Here is a 14448-nt window from a genome sequence, read left to right as displayed (position 1 = left end):
TAATATATATAAGTGTTATAACTTTTCTAGTGTTATGTAACGTAAAAACAATTCTGTAGTATTACTATGAGTTCTTTAGTGAACTCCTTCAACAGCTTAAAGCAACTCCTTTAGTGACATGGAAAATATTATAGTGATAGGAATATAAATTCCATTGATATGTTAAATTCCATTTAGCATATCAATGTTAAATTCCATTGATTTTAGAGAAATAAATGGAATTTAACATTGAAACACACCATCTTTTTATTGATTTCAAGGCTGCTTTTGATAGTATCAATAGAAATTATCTTTTTGAAACAATGAATACTTTCAAAATACCTTCAGAACTCAATAAATTGACAAGACTTACATTGAAAGATAAAAAGTGTAAGATTAAGTTTCTGGGGTCTCTGTCAGAAAATCTTGACACATTCACAGGCGTTCGACAAGGAGATTCTCTCTCCTGTCTACTTTTTAATACTGCACTTAAGAGAGTCATTCAATGATCTAGGCATCAATACCAGCGATCACATTTTTACTAGATCAGTACAACTACTTGCTTATGCTGATGATGTTGATATAATTGCTCGTTCCTTTCCTGCCCTGAAAGAGGCATTTCTTGCCCTTGAGGTGGCTGCAAGGCAAATGGACTTGGTCATAAATGTAGAGAAAACAAAATATATGTTATTCTCAAGAAACAGAGCCCCAGACCCCTATCTTGAAATAATTTCATATAGATTTGAAACAGTGAGGAGTTTTACTTACTTAGGATCAATTATAACCATTGACAACAGAATTACTCCTGAAATAACATGGTAAGAACATGGTAACTGCCGTTTCCACTTGAAAGACATGAACGCTGTAGTTAGGAAACGAAAATGACGTAAGAGAATATTAATTTCTTTAAAGTGCAAAATTCAAAATAGAATTGAAAAACTTTATTTTAATATGTTGTTATCAATAAATGTAAAATAAAATTTGAATTTATATTAATAGATTATCAATCCTTTCCATGCTATACCTGCACTCGGCTGACAATGAACGTGTTAAATTCAATTTCTCACAGTATTAATTAATTTTAACTGTTCGCATTTAAAAATTATTGTTCAAAAATGAAAATAAAAATTGGTATTCGGAATAAAACCTGCAAAAAACATTTGCAATCTAAAGTATAACTCTTTTTTTGCGTTTCATATGACTTTTTAGTGAAATCAAATTTGCATAATAAACCAAATGACCCTTAACAAATTAGTTATAAATTAGATACTTGAACTGGCTTCTCGTACAAAAATATATACCTATTCGAAAAATATAAGTCATTGTTTGGCCTTTTTTTATAAGTGAAATATACAAAAACAAATCAGCCATTCTAAGAGAAATTAAAAAAAGGTTACTTTTAACTTTATTAGAATTAAATCTATCAAAGGTGTAATAACGACAAATCTAAGCATCTAATATTTTCCATATTTTCTGTAAAATTTATACAAAGCGCCATCTACCCTACTTTGGATGAAGCAAATGATGAAAAACTAAGATGTCGTCATTCTTTGCAGCAATAATTGCATCCGAAAAGCTACCGAAATTATTGTTTATTTTAAAACTTTATATTATATTAATTTAAAAAAAGTTATTTAACCTCTAAAAATACTCATATCAAAAATGTATTTTGTATTTAACAATGTTTATTATGTTAAAAGTAACGCTTGAAAATTATGAAATTTTAATTATTGCGATTGTTTAATTATATTTACATTCACTACTTCTTTTTATAAAACTTGCGTATTTTTTATTTTAAAGTTCGTAAAAATCTGTTAATTAAAAAAAATTTATTATTTTTATTTGAGTTATTGAAATCGGAAGTTGTTTATATTTTTCGCATATTTCTAAACAATAAGAATTTACTTTATTTTATGAAAGAATATTTAATTGGATTAATAAAGAATATTTAAGTAGTTAATAAGATTTTAATAAATATCATATAAGTAAATTCTTCCTTTGCAAAGTATTAACGTTATTAGATCAAATGAGGATCAATTGGAAAAATATCAGTTTTTCTTAGCCGGCAATTCTATGTATTTTTTAAATGATCGATCACTAAGAATAACATATTTTTATGTGTTAGGTATAATTTGAAATAAATTTTATCCTACAGAGTCGAAAAAAATAGTTGTCCAAAAGTAAATAATCAAATATTCCGAATCCTTTGTTGCAATTTAAAGGAGATCTAGCAATACAGGTGTCGATAAAAATAATGGAAGTACTTCTATGGATTGTGTTTTCAACATAAATGTAAACATCAACAACTCGAGCTCTTGACCTGTTCTACTTCCGGTTAGAAAGTATACAGCTGCTTACTGCAGCCTATTCTGCTGGGCAATATTTTCAAATAGATAATTTTGTTTTTAATAAGGGAAACATTCTAAGCATTCGCCACCTTGCAAATGCGATAAAATTGTAAATTTGGCTAATAAAATTTTGTTTTGGCAAAAATATTGGCGAATGATTTTTTCCACTGGAAGGAAAATTATATATTTAACTCGATCCTCAATATCATAAAAATTTTGTCGTATTTCATAAAAATTTTGATCAAAGGATTCGAAGACTTAAGATGTTCTGTTTCTCATTAATGTTTTCATTTTATGCACTACTTTAATAAAATATTCAGTGCATAATATGCATTTCATTATTGGAAGAGAAAAGCTTTAAATGTATTGAAATATTAGATACTTGGCGAAACCAAGGCTAAACTAGGTTAGTAATTACTGTTACTGTGACATTTTCCCCCTGATTCGCTCTCGACTGCAGTTTTCTAGTTTTGTTTCTCACCTTTGTTTTTCCATTTTTCGTTGGCAACTTTACATTTAGTATTTCAAATCACTTTTATTTCTTCTCATTCACGTCCGGCAAGATTTGAAAATGAGAGCCTGTTTTTGAGCTCTTGAAACATGTCTATTATTATTTTCAATTTGTATATTTTTGATGCAAATGAAGTTTTTAACACTAAACATACCAACACTTCACAATTCAACAGTCTTCCACGAAGGCAAAATTTCCCTCAATACGTGATCCAGGAGTTTTCTTGTCTTCCGGATTGGGTTCAAAATTACAAGGCTACGGAGTTGAACATTGGTAGACGTAAACCCAAACATTGGTCCAGCTGTTTAACGACGGTAATAAAATAAAATAAAATTAAATGCAACATACAATAACCGGTCTTTTGATCGGTTATTGCATATTTAGCATTAATGTAATAATATGCAACCTGTTCACGGTTATAGTAAGGCAAATGTTTTACAAAAAAAGCTCGAAATACATATATTTCTAGCATTTTTAATATCACCACATAAGGATTGCGAACTATAACAAATTGCAAATATCAAAATTCATTGAAAAAAACTTTTATTTAAAATTCTGATTTAAGGCGTTTTGAAACAGTATAAATATTTCAAAAAATAAATTTCTCGCTGTATACTGCATAAATATTTAAATAATATTATTTTTGTAAACATTCGTTCCATTATTCAAAACTTTAATTTTGGCTTAACTTCCAATGCCTAATATTCTTTTGATTTTTATTCCTCAGATTTAAAAATTTTGAATATCTCAAGAATTGATGTTTGCTCGAAATTTCTCCATAAAGGTAAAAGCTACTAAGAAAATATTATTTTTTTATGAATTTTAATGCTCTGAGTAAAGATAGAGGGAAAAAATGATATAAATTATTTTTTCAAATTTAACTTTTCCCTAGTTTGAAGATTGTTCGTTAAACTCTTCTCCGTTTGAAATATATTAAATAAAATCAACAAAATAACCAAAAAAAAAGTTTTTTTTAGTCTCTACTTTAGGAGGGAGTGCATAATTTAATTTTCAAGACGATAAAGTTTCGAAGTAAGAAGCACTTATTAATATGCAGTTAAATCTCTTCTTTATTAATGAAATTCCTTCTACTAATTTTATTTTCAGAAAATTAAATTCCTTGGAAGATTTTTGTTGCATTAATTGACTGTGAGTATTCCCCCCCCCAAAACGGAAAAGTTAAACATAAATAATGAACATTTTCTTCGCCCTCTTTTAGGTGAATATTTTCCAATTAACCATTATTATTTCCCTGAAAAATTAGTAACTAATATTATTTAATTTTTAAATTACTATGAAATAGATAATTTTTCTTTATGTTAAATTTTCAGAAAAAGAAAAAAAATAGTTTAAATTATGTCCTTAATTTCTTTAAAGGGCAAAATTTAAATTGGAATTGAAAAACTTTGATAACTTTGAGAAGAAAGACTCATATAGTAAATTATATCAAACATTTAACCAAAAACGAAAATTTAATTAAATTGTGCTCATGATTTAGTTTAATGAAGTGCAATTTGAGAACATGAGTTTAAGGTTAGGTACGAAAAATATGATCTGATTGTGAATAGTGAAATTAAAAATTAAGAACAAAGCTTATATTATTTTTTTTAAATAAATGATCAAAACGTGCATTTATACCATAAATTATTTATATTTTTCTTAAGAATAACTTTAATAAAACATTAAATTTAATAAAAGTGACATCGAGGACTAGACGCACCAGTAAAATTCCATTCATATTCAATATATTTTTCATAACTTGTACAGCTTTTTCCTTTTCTGTTCACTAGAAAAAAACAAATAAGTAATTTAAAAACATCCAATCAAAGTATGAAATTGATTGAAACAAATTTCAAGATTAAAATTTTTGGATAAAATTTTAAAATATTAAGTCAAATTGGAAAAGCGATAAAAGCAGCTGAAGCCAAATTTTTCTTATGTAAAGAATTTTAATAAAAGGTTCGAAACCAAAAATAAGCAAAACGAAATTTTAAAGATGTTATGTTAGCAAAAACAGCACTTCATCAGGGGATCATGTTAGCAGACAGTGTTTCCCCTGATGAAGTGCTGTTTTTGCTAACATACATATCTTTAAAATTCCGTTTTGCTTATTTCTTAATTTTTTGTTTAAATTGTTTGATTTCAAAACATTTAATAAAAAAGTGCATATTTTAAGTGGAATGAAATGAATATCACACCTAAAACTGAAAACGAGGGGAACTTTTCGATGAAATGAAGAATCAATTGAAATAGTTTTCTGTTATCTTGTATACTGTTTTTAGTGTGAGAAAATTAAAATTATTTTCTCCATTTTAATCCACTTGAAAAGCGCAATCTGTTTTTTAATTTCACCCTTTTTTAATTTAATTTTGTGTCTGTTCGTTTTTTTTTATCAAGAATAGTTATCAAATTTTCAATAAAGGATAAATTCTGATTTTAGTTTAGAAAGGGTGGGAATTTATATCCGGTACAGAGTTACCGTTAAACTTTGAGCACTCTAGCTAATCAAAATGTCGCAATCTCTTCACCAACAAATAAAAACGAACGCTGGAGAAAAGAAACGGGTTTCATCGAGGACTGGAATGCAAAAATATCAAGAGCATTTTTAACAGAGATCTGGGAAAAGATATAATGATATGGATAAAAAATATAAAAATACTTTGATGGAAAAATATTATTTTATTTTATAACCGTCGTTGAGTAGCTGACCCGATTTTGGGTTTACGACTACTAATGTTCAACTCCGAAGCCTTGTAATTTTGAACAAAATCCCGAAGAAAAGAAAACTCCGAGATCAGTATAGGGAGAAATTTCGCATTAGTGGAGGACTTTTTGATGGAACTAACCTTCATTTACGTTACTTAGGGAGGAAAACCAAGAAAACCTCCCACGGTTAGCTTGAAGACAAAGGGATTCTAACCTATGACCCGTCTACTACTGAGATATTTTACGTCAGCACTGTTGTTGGAATTCGAATCAACCAGCTTTCGCCAAGATTCGAACCCGCGTCAGCCTATTGGGAGGCAGCACTGTTGTCGGTACGAGCCGCATCGGTGAGAAAAATTGAACAAAAATTAGTTACAATGGATAAAAAAACCCAACAGTTTCAGCATTAAGGGCGAATAGTCCTTAGAGCTCACAGTGCTCGCCAAACTTTGTCTAAAACCTTTGGTTATGACAACCTTTGAATTTGCGAGGGAGTGCTGCAGGGATTCAAGATGTCTAGTTGTTCTTTCTATTATTCTCAGCTACCTTGAATAGAGTGTAAATATTGTAGATAGTTTGTATTCTACCCTTGATTTATCTTGTACATAGCCTTTTAGTGTATTAATTTCATCATGTTCATTTGCTAACACGAACTCTCCACCTCTTTTCCCTCAATCAATACTGTATTTTTCTATGAAGGAGCAAACGTTCCCCAGGAAAGGGTACACCCAAAATTCACATTGACATCGGTTAATTGGAAAATATATATGACCTATAATTTGCACATTTCTTGGTTGCAACTTCTCAAGAAGTTCGAATTCAAAAAGTACAAACAATCTAATTTTGAAAAAAAAAAATAAAAAAATACCAACTTAGGTTTGAATATCATCTTAAACAATATATAATTTTCGTACTTTTGATGACACCGATCAGTGAAAATAATTCATCGAAATTAAAATCCTTAATCTAGAAGAGTTAACAACTATGCTTTAATGATCATATGCAAGCTTAAAGTAATATTACATTCAGAAAATTGAATTTCAATGTTGTTAACTCAAAATTAAAGCGATAGAGCAAAATACATGCGTTTTTAATAAAATTAGAAGTTCCATTAAAGTGGAGTCATTACATAACAGAACATAATTAGTTGCACTCGCGTGGGTGGAAATGGGATTTTAATGATGTCTGAATACACGAATTTACCTTTATAAGGATTCATTAATTTAAATACAGTATATTGTTGATGCACCACGGGAATGATATTTTATAAAATTTTTGAATGATATTAACATAAATATGTATGGGAATACTGTAATTACGTATGGGAACTTTTAGGGCTAGGAATACTTTTAAAAAATATAGTTTCTAGAAAATGAAATAGTTCTTTTTCGAAAATAAATTAAAAAATAATGAAAATTCTTTAAATTTGAATAAATTTTAGGCCCACTGTAGACAGTTCTCATCAGATTACGGAAGTAAAGCATTACTGGCAGCTGTTGGTGTGCAGGTGTTTGAAAACTTTGATCAGACTACGAAGAGACCTCGAGTGTGCAGTATCGTTAAATTGTTTTACTGTAAAGTGTCGACTTCACACGCAGATCGTCGGGCTACCAAAGCGGGATGCCATCCCCTATGCAGAGAATCAAAACTTTGATCTTATGTCTTCGGATCCTCTTCAAGCAGGCATCAGGTAGGTCACCAATAGCTAATTGTGCAGCTGTAGTGATACGCAAATAAAGTACTGCAACTGAAGAAATTTTTCATTTATTTTTCACTTAAGCGGCAATTTTTTTAATTTTTATTTTTTCTATCATTATTATAACTTTTATTTATTTATTATTTTTATTTATTTATTATTTTTATTTGCTTATTTTTATTTATTTATTATTTTTATTTATTATTTTTATTTATTTATTGATTTATTTATTCATTCTTTTTGTAGATGCTCCCAGGAAAAAAAAGATTTTGTTTGTGTGAGGCAAAACGCTATCGTCAATTTTTGCTTTGCGCCAAATATTAAAAAAAGCGTTATTGCGCTGCTGTTAATTTCTATTTTATTTTACATTTAATTCTCAATACTAAATAACCTGCATACCTTATAATTATCATACCTATGTGCCTTGTATAATAATTGCTTTTTATTTTCTGATTAGTGTTAATGATAATAGTTTTTATTGTATTCCAACAAAAATAAAATAAAATAATTTATTTTGCACTTTTGGCATATACACAAGAAAATTTTTCAGTATTCAAACTGTTAAACAAAGTGAATATAATGCCATGTTAGCTGCCAAGTATTCAAAGAATGACCGACAATTTGAAAAAACCAATTAAAGCGAAATATAAGAAAAGAGAAATGAATAGTTTCATGCGTTCTATTCAATAAACCTATTAGGTTTTCTGTTCTAAAAGTTCCAAATTAATAACAAATATCATCCTCGCATGGTGCTGCTTGTAGAAAAAAAAAGCTAAAAATTTTTCTTCTCTTGAACATTTGAATTTTTTTTAAATTTTGGCATCTGTTAATTTTGTCTTAAAAAAACACAATATTGCTCCTGATAATGACTTAAAATTATGCTATAGTATTTTTCAGTTTTTAGCGCCATCTTATAAAGAACTTTGTAACTAATTTCAACGAAATAATAATTCTACTTTAATTTGAAGAAATTATTTAGTCATATGAGTAAAACCCATTCGATAATCGTAAAAAATTCAGCACCACTTTAGTTTTAAGTGAATTTGTTTCTACATAATTTTGAAATAAAATTATTAATTTTGTTGCTACATAGTGGTATTAAAAAAGGAATAAAGCTTTTAATTTTCAACAATAGTTTTATTCGAAACAAATTTGGCATGAGTAAAAAGGACAACTTTTCCAAAAGTTTAAGCATAATCTTTTAAATAGTGAAACGTTTTTGTTATGTTAAATATTCCAAGACAGATGCTGCTAAAAGACAGATTGTTAGCATAGAGTTATAGAAGTTTTTATTTTTTTATCCTACACCTGTACCTTTTCTTGTATGACTTCGAAAATTAAAATATCGTCTGCACTAATTAAATAGAGTAGGCGATAGTTTAATTCAACTCTAAATCTAAATGTTAAATCTTTCAAAATAGTTGCTGCTAAAAGACGCATTGTTAACATAGATTTATAGAAGTTTTTCTGAATTTTTGTCCAACTTCTGTGCCTTTTCTTGTGTGTTTTCCTGTATGATTTCGAAAATTAAAGTATCATCTGCATTAATTAAGTAGCGCAGACGATTGTTTAATTGAACTCTAGTCTTCGAGGTCTATCTTGTGATACAATGATTCCATAAAAGTTGTTCTTTTCCAGTTGTTCTTTTATTTTGCGTACTGTTCTTATAAAAGACCTGACAAATATTGTGCTTTCTTGGGTATTGTGCTTGATTTTGGTGAAAATACTTTTATTCTTGCCATCCTACTACTTAAGAAAATATTTCTCAGAAAACGTAAAAGATGGCAGGTTTCATACTGTAAGGCTTTTATTTCTTACTAAAATGTCTGGAATAATTATCCAATAAAAAAATTGAATAGTTTAGAAGAATTTCGTTTAACTCTTACTACTCGTAAAGTGAAAATAAAGAGTTCAAACAATGAGTGCAAATGAATACCTTTCAGTGAACAACATAAAAGTTTACTAAACTTTTCGTACCTGGAGGGACAAAACTAAAAGAACGGGAACAAATAAATTAAACAGAATTGTTTGTCCGACTATCGGATTTCCTGCTTTGAAATCGATACTGGATTGCTCTGAACATTACGGAATGAATTTCAATTATCAGTAAATATTGGTAAACTCATGTCTCTTTGTTCAACAACGATTTTAAACTATTTTATTCTTTTTAACTAAATACACAGATTACAGAGGATTCAGCAAAAAAGGAATACTTTTTAAAGAGATAACTTTCTACAATGATATGTAATATTTAAAATAATATCCTGTTGTCATTTATAGTAGTAATTGTGCAGGTTGTCTACTTTCTACGTTTTCTGGAAGAAAAATTTCTTCTAATGGTAACACCATTTATGTTTAGCCCCTTAATGGTCGCAAAATTTTAAAGAAAACGGTCATAAAAGGGCCCATTTTCATATTCAAGAAAATTATATGGAACAAAGTCTACAGTCCCTGGCCAAATTATTAGACGCACTATAAGATTCTGTGAAAAATAATTAACAGGTGATACTATACAGCTTAATTGTTTCTCCGCGACTGTAACCGGTTTGCACTTGCTTACGTTCATGTATCATTTTTTAAAATTAGACGGTATATAATATAAATTAGACGACATATTATATAAATGTAGAATATTTATTATATCAGGTATTTTATTACTATATTATAATAATTAAACCAAATTACTAGATTCACTGTAGTATTTAAATAATTACATGTTTTGCGCGAGTTTATAGGTGATACTTTTATACTTAAACATACATAAAATGGGTTTTAATTCAGGAGATTTTTTATATACTTCCTATTCATATTTATTTTCAATGAATTGCAGTGCAATGTTAACTAATTTATACACGAACAAAAATAAGTGTAAACCGGTTTCAGCAGCGTAAAAACAATAATGCTGTATAGTACTATCTGATAATTAAGATTTTGCATAGAATCTTATAGCGCGCCTAATAATTTGGCCAGGGACTGTACATGCAACATTTTTAATTTGTGGGTTAATTTTTAGCTCATGTGGTTGATAATGTTGACATCTAGTTTAAAATATGCTATCTCTAAACACATAGCAAATAGTCTGGCGCTGCCATCTGGTGTACAGATTGAGAAATAAGCATGATTCCGGGAAATTACACAGTCCAGTCACATTAATGTGACCACCTGTCAAAAGCCAGAATAACTACCTTTGGCAGAGTGGACCGCTGGGAGACATGCAGGAAGAGAGTCAATTAGGTTTACTCTTGGTAGCCTCTTGATTCATCTGGGCGGTCAGTTGCTCAACAGTTGCACGTCTATTCGCCCGAACTCATCTCCGTAGCCTTCGTTCGCCTCTGTCATCTATAGCCCGTGGTGCACCACGTGTGCCACGCCACTGATTTTGGATAGTGCCATTTTGCCATTCATGGTATACTTTTACCACGGCGGCACTCGAGAAGTTCACGAAATTAGCCGTTTCCGAAATTAGTTTCTTGGCCCGAAAGCCAATAATTATACCCTTTTTGAGGTCGGATAAATCGATATGTTCTCTGCATTACGCCAACGATTGAAATTCTTCCCGATGCCCTTGGACATCCTTTATATACACTCCACTGTAATGTGCTGCCACCTACCTTCTGTGATTGGTTATTTCACGTTGACGTCGAAAGTAGGTGGTGGTCACATTAATGTGACTGGATTGTGCATATTGCTTTAATATTTTTGGTGCGTTACTTTTGAACATTCCAGCCCGGAAATTTCCCGGGCGGGAGAAATAGAGGATGACACTTCACCCAGTTATTTTGACAGGAGCGAGAAGGAAAGGGTTAAATGTATTATTCTTAGTTAGTCTTAAAGTTATTTTCCATGCCAGTACATGTAAATGATTCAAATTGCATTTTAAAGGCCATTTCATTCCTTTTCTGACATCATGAGGCTTTTGAAACATTGGCAAAATTACAAAAAAATGTGAAAGCTTAAATTTTAATTGTCAACTACTCTATGAAATATTTTGAAAGAAGTGTAAAAGTTAGCAGCAATGAGTATATCATTGATGCATATTCAGTGTTGCCAACTGCTCCGAATTCGACGAAATATTTAAAAAAGAAAAAAAAAACATTACGGAACTATAAACTAAATTTTCAGATTTTCAATTAACCAACCTTCGATTTACCAACTTTTTAAAAAGCAGAACACGGTTTAACTGTTCTACTCCTAGTATCAGTTGGGAATTAGACAGTTATATGCTTTTTACTGATAAAAACACAGCTGCCATCTTGAACCAGAGGAAATTTAAGCACATCACCATGAAGTCCATGCATCCAAACAGTTTTCTTTTTAAACTCAAATGAAAACAATTTGAAATTCGCTGAAAGTTCCAAGTTAACGGTCAAATATCAGATTTTCCAAGTTATTCCACATAATGGGAAAACCATTCTCCAAAAAAGGCCATTTATTCTTCTCAGAAAAAATAATCCCTTCTGCAGGGATGCCAACTGCTCCGGATTCGACAAAATATTTTAAGAAAAGGTAGAAAACCACAAACTAAAATTTGCAGATTTTCAGAGAATTTTATCCACTTTTTACAAAGCTCAACGAGGCCTAATTGTAATAAAGTGGCATATCATATAAGCCTTTGAATTATTTAGAAGTATTGGCGAGTAAAACTCTATAAATCTAATTTATTAAATTAAGAATCATACATTAAAAGACTAAAACTCTAAAATATTTATCCTGCTGTCCGGAACAAGTTGGCATCTCTGCTGTTGTTAATAGCACGGAATATATAACAGGTTAAACTGGGAGGATCATATTAATGATTTTGTCTTAGAGCGTGAGCCGGGCTTGAGTCCCGTCGAGGGCTGGTTGATACGAATTCCGCATCCGGCTTACACCGACCACAGTGCTAATGTGAAATATCCTCAGTAGTTGACGGATCATGAGTTAGAGTCCCCTTGTCGTCAAGCTAACTGTGGAAGTTTCTCGTGGTCTTCCTCTCCATGTAGCACAAATACCGGGTTAGTTCCATCAAAAAGTCCTCCATTTAGGCAAATATTTCTCCCAATGCTTGATCAAGGAGTTCCCTTGTTTTCCGGATTGGGTTCAAAATTACACGACTACGTAGTTGGACATAAGTAGACGCAAACCCAAAAATTAGGTAGGCTGTTCAACGACGTGTATAAAATAAAATGATTTCATCTATAAAGTACAAGCAGATAGTTATAAATTGCAAATTCACCTTCACAAGAAAAAATGAGAGCCTTAAAGTTGAAAGTGCTCAAAACAGCAACACACGTCACAGAACAATCTATGTTTGAAGCAAGTCATAACGATTGAGAAATCTTCCCCTCCAATTTCTCAATTACCCTTTCATCATAACTTGTAATCGATATCATAATTTCTCATGGAGTTTTCTAATGATGTTAAATAAGCTGAATTACTTATTTATTTGAAGTATGAAATCTTTTCTATTACAGCGTGATTAAAAACAGCGCTTGAATGTGGAGAACAAAAAATTTACAGAAAAGGACAAATTCTGTTAGTTTCTGTAATAAGTTATTTATTGGCTAGTAATGAATTTATTAGGCTATAATTAGGTGTTGCAATTCTATTAGTTATTTAATGGACAATTTAATATTAGTATATTTGTTCTTAACTCTAACTGAAAGTTCTAATTTGGTACGATGACAATTGCCCCGATAATACTATGGAAGGCAATGTGATAATACGGTCATATATACCCTCAGTAAAAATTATTATAAATATCAATCATTTATTAAAAGAAAATAAATTTATGAAAAATAACAAGAAAGAAAGTAAACGAATAATCCAGTAAATACTAGTTCAGTAGTAATTTTCTCAGTGCACCTACCTACCAACTTTTTACTCTTTCCTAGAATAGATTTTACAAGTGGTAGTAAAGCAATTACCAAAAGACAATCTCACTCGAAAAAATCTTTATATTTTAAACAGGATGAAATTCTCTAACGTAAAAGACTATTCTGCTTTTCTTTATTTATTGTATTTATTTATTTGCAGTGGTGGTCAATCATTATTATTGTAATAGAATAATTGAAAAGGATAATTTTGGGATTCTCTATTTGCGTAGAATAAAAAAATAATTCCACTTTTGTTCGAAAATATTGCGCTTTTAAGTTTTTTTTTAGAAAATTATTTATTTATTTATTTATTATTTTTTTTGCTTTGCAATCTGCCTTACTTCTCAAAATCCAGAAGGTTTAGGTGTGTAGAAAATTGTTCAAGAAATTCAATGGAATAAAAAAATACGATTCGATTGTTAGTTCGAGAATTAATTGTTAAACTTGCAGTAGGAAAAAAAAAACAAAGTTCGTCGATGTACTGCCCATTGAAATGGAACTACAGTGTTGAAATTTAATGCGCTGATAAGATCACTTTATATTATAAATTTTAACAATTTTTTTAAAATTCCCATTTATTTCAAAGTTTTTGAAAATTTAGGAGTTTTACTGCGATGTTTTCAGCCTTTTCGCTTTAAATATTGACTATTTATCAATTGTTGAACAAAACTTATTTTGACTCTTTATTTCATAAACTTGAGTTGGAGGAGATGTCAACTAAAAGTCGAAAGACAGAGAGCGAAGAAAATAGATTAATGTTGCCAAAACTAAATTTTAATTATAGTGAAAATTTTAAAATTTATAAAAAAAACTTAATGAAAAACGATACTTCCCATTTGAATTGTTATAAATTTCGTAGCTAGGTAAAATTACTTTTCATTTCATAACTTTTTGTTGAGTTACATATTCTGTGTTCTTCAGGATAAACTTAGTTTTTTTTTCAAGTTCAGATGATTAATTTTCAAATCCATATAATAATCCATTTCGATATGATTAAATTGTTGACAAATGTTCCTTTATAAAGCTAAAATAATTGCATGGTTTGAAACAAAATTATTCCGTGTTTTTGTAGAAAATATTGACGTTTAAAAAAACATAAACTATGATGAATGAGAATCAATTATAAGGGTTTGCGAACGGAGTGAGCAGGGGCTCGGAGCCTCATATCCTTTATAAAAAATTTTAAATAAAAAAATAACGTGAAACAATTGCATACAATAAAAAATAAACATTTAGGCTCATTTAAAAGAAAATTTAAAAATAAAATACGCTAACACAGAATTCGCAGTAATTGATGAAATTTAGTATTTAATTAATTTTAAGCAAAAAATATAAATAGGATTATTAATTCAA

General features: G+C 29.7%; 1 long non-coding RNA gene across 1 annotated transcript; it reads left to right on the top strand.

Annotated features, from left to right (window-relative positions):
• Positions 1-6257: 6257 nt before the first annotated feature.
• LOC139425323 (uncharacterized) lies at positions 6258-8818 on the top strand. Its single transcript, XR_011636512.1, has 2 exons — positions 6258-7234; positions 7487-8818. It is a non-coding gene; the product is annotated as an uncharacterized lncRNA (long non-coding RNA).
• The last annotated feature ends 5630 nt before the right edge of the window (positions 8819-14448 follow it).

This window comes from Parasteatoda tepidariorum, chromosome 3, assembly GCF_043381705.1.
Source record: "Parasteatoda tepidariorum isolate YZ-2023 chromosome 3, CAS_Ptep_4.0, whole genome shotgun sequence".
Classification (NCBI taxonomy): domain Eukaryota; kingdom Metazoa; phylum Arthropoda; class Arachnida; order Araneae; family Theridiidae; genus Parasteatoda; species Parasteatoda tepidariorum.
Note: the sequence above shows the minus strand (reverse complement) of the source record. Positions and strands in the feature narration are given on the sequence as shown.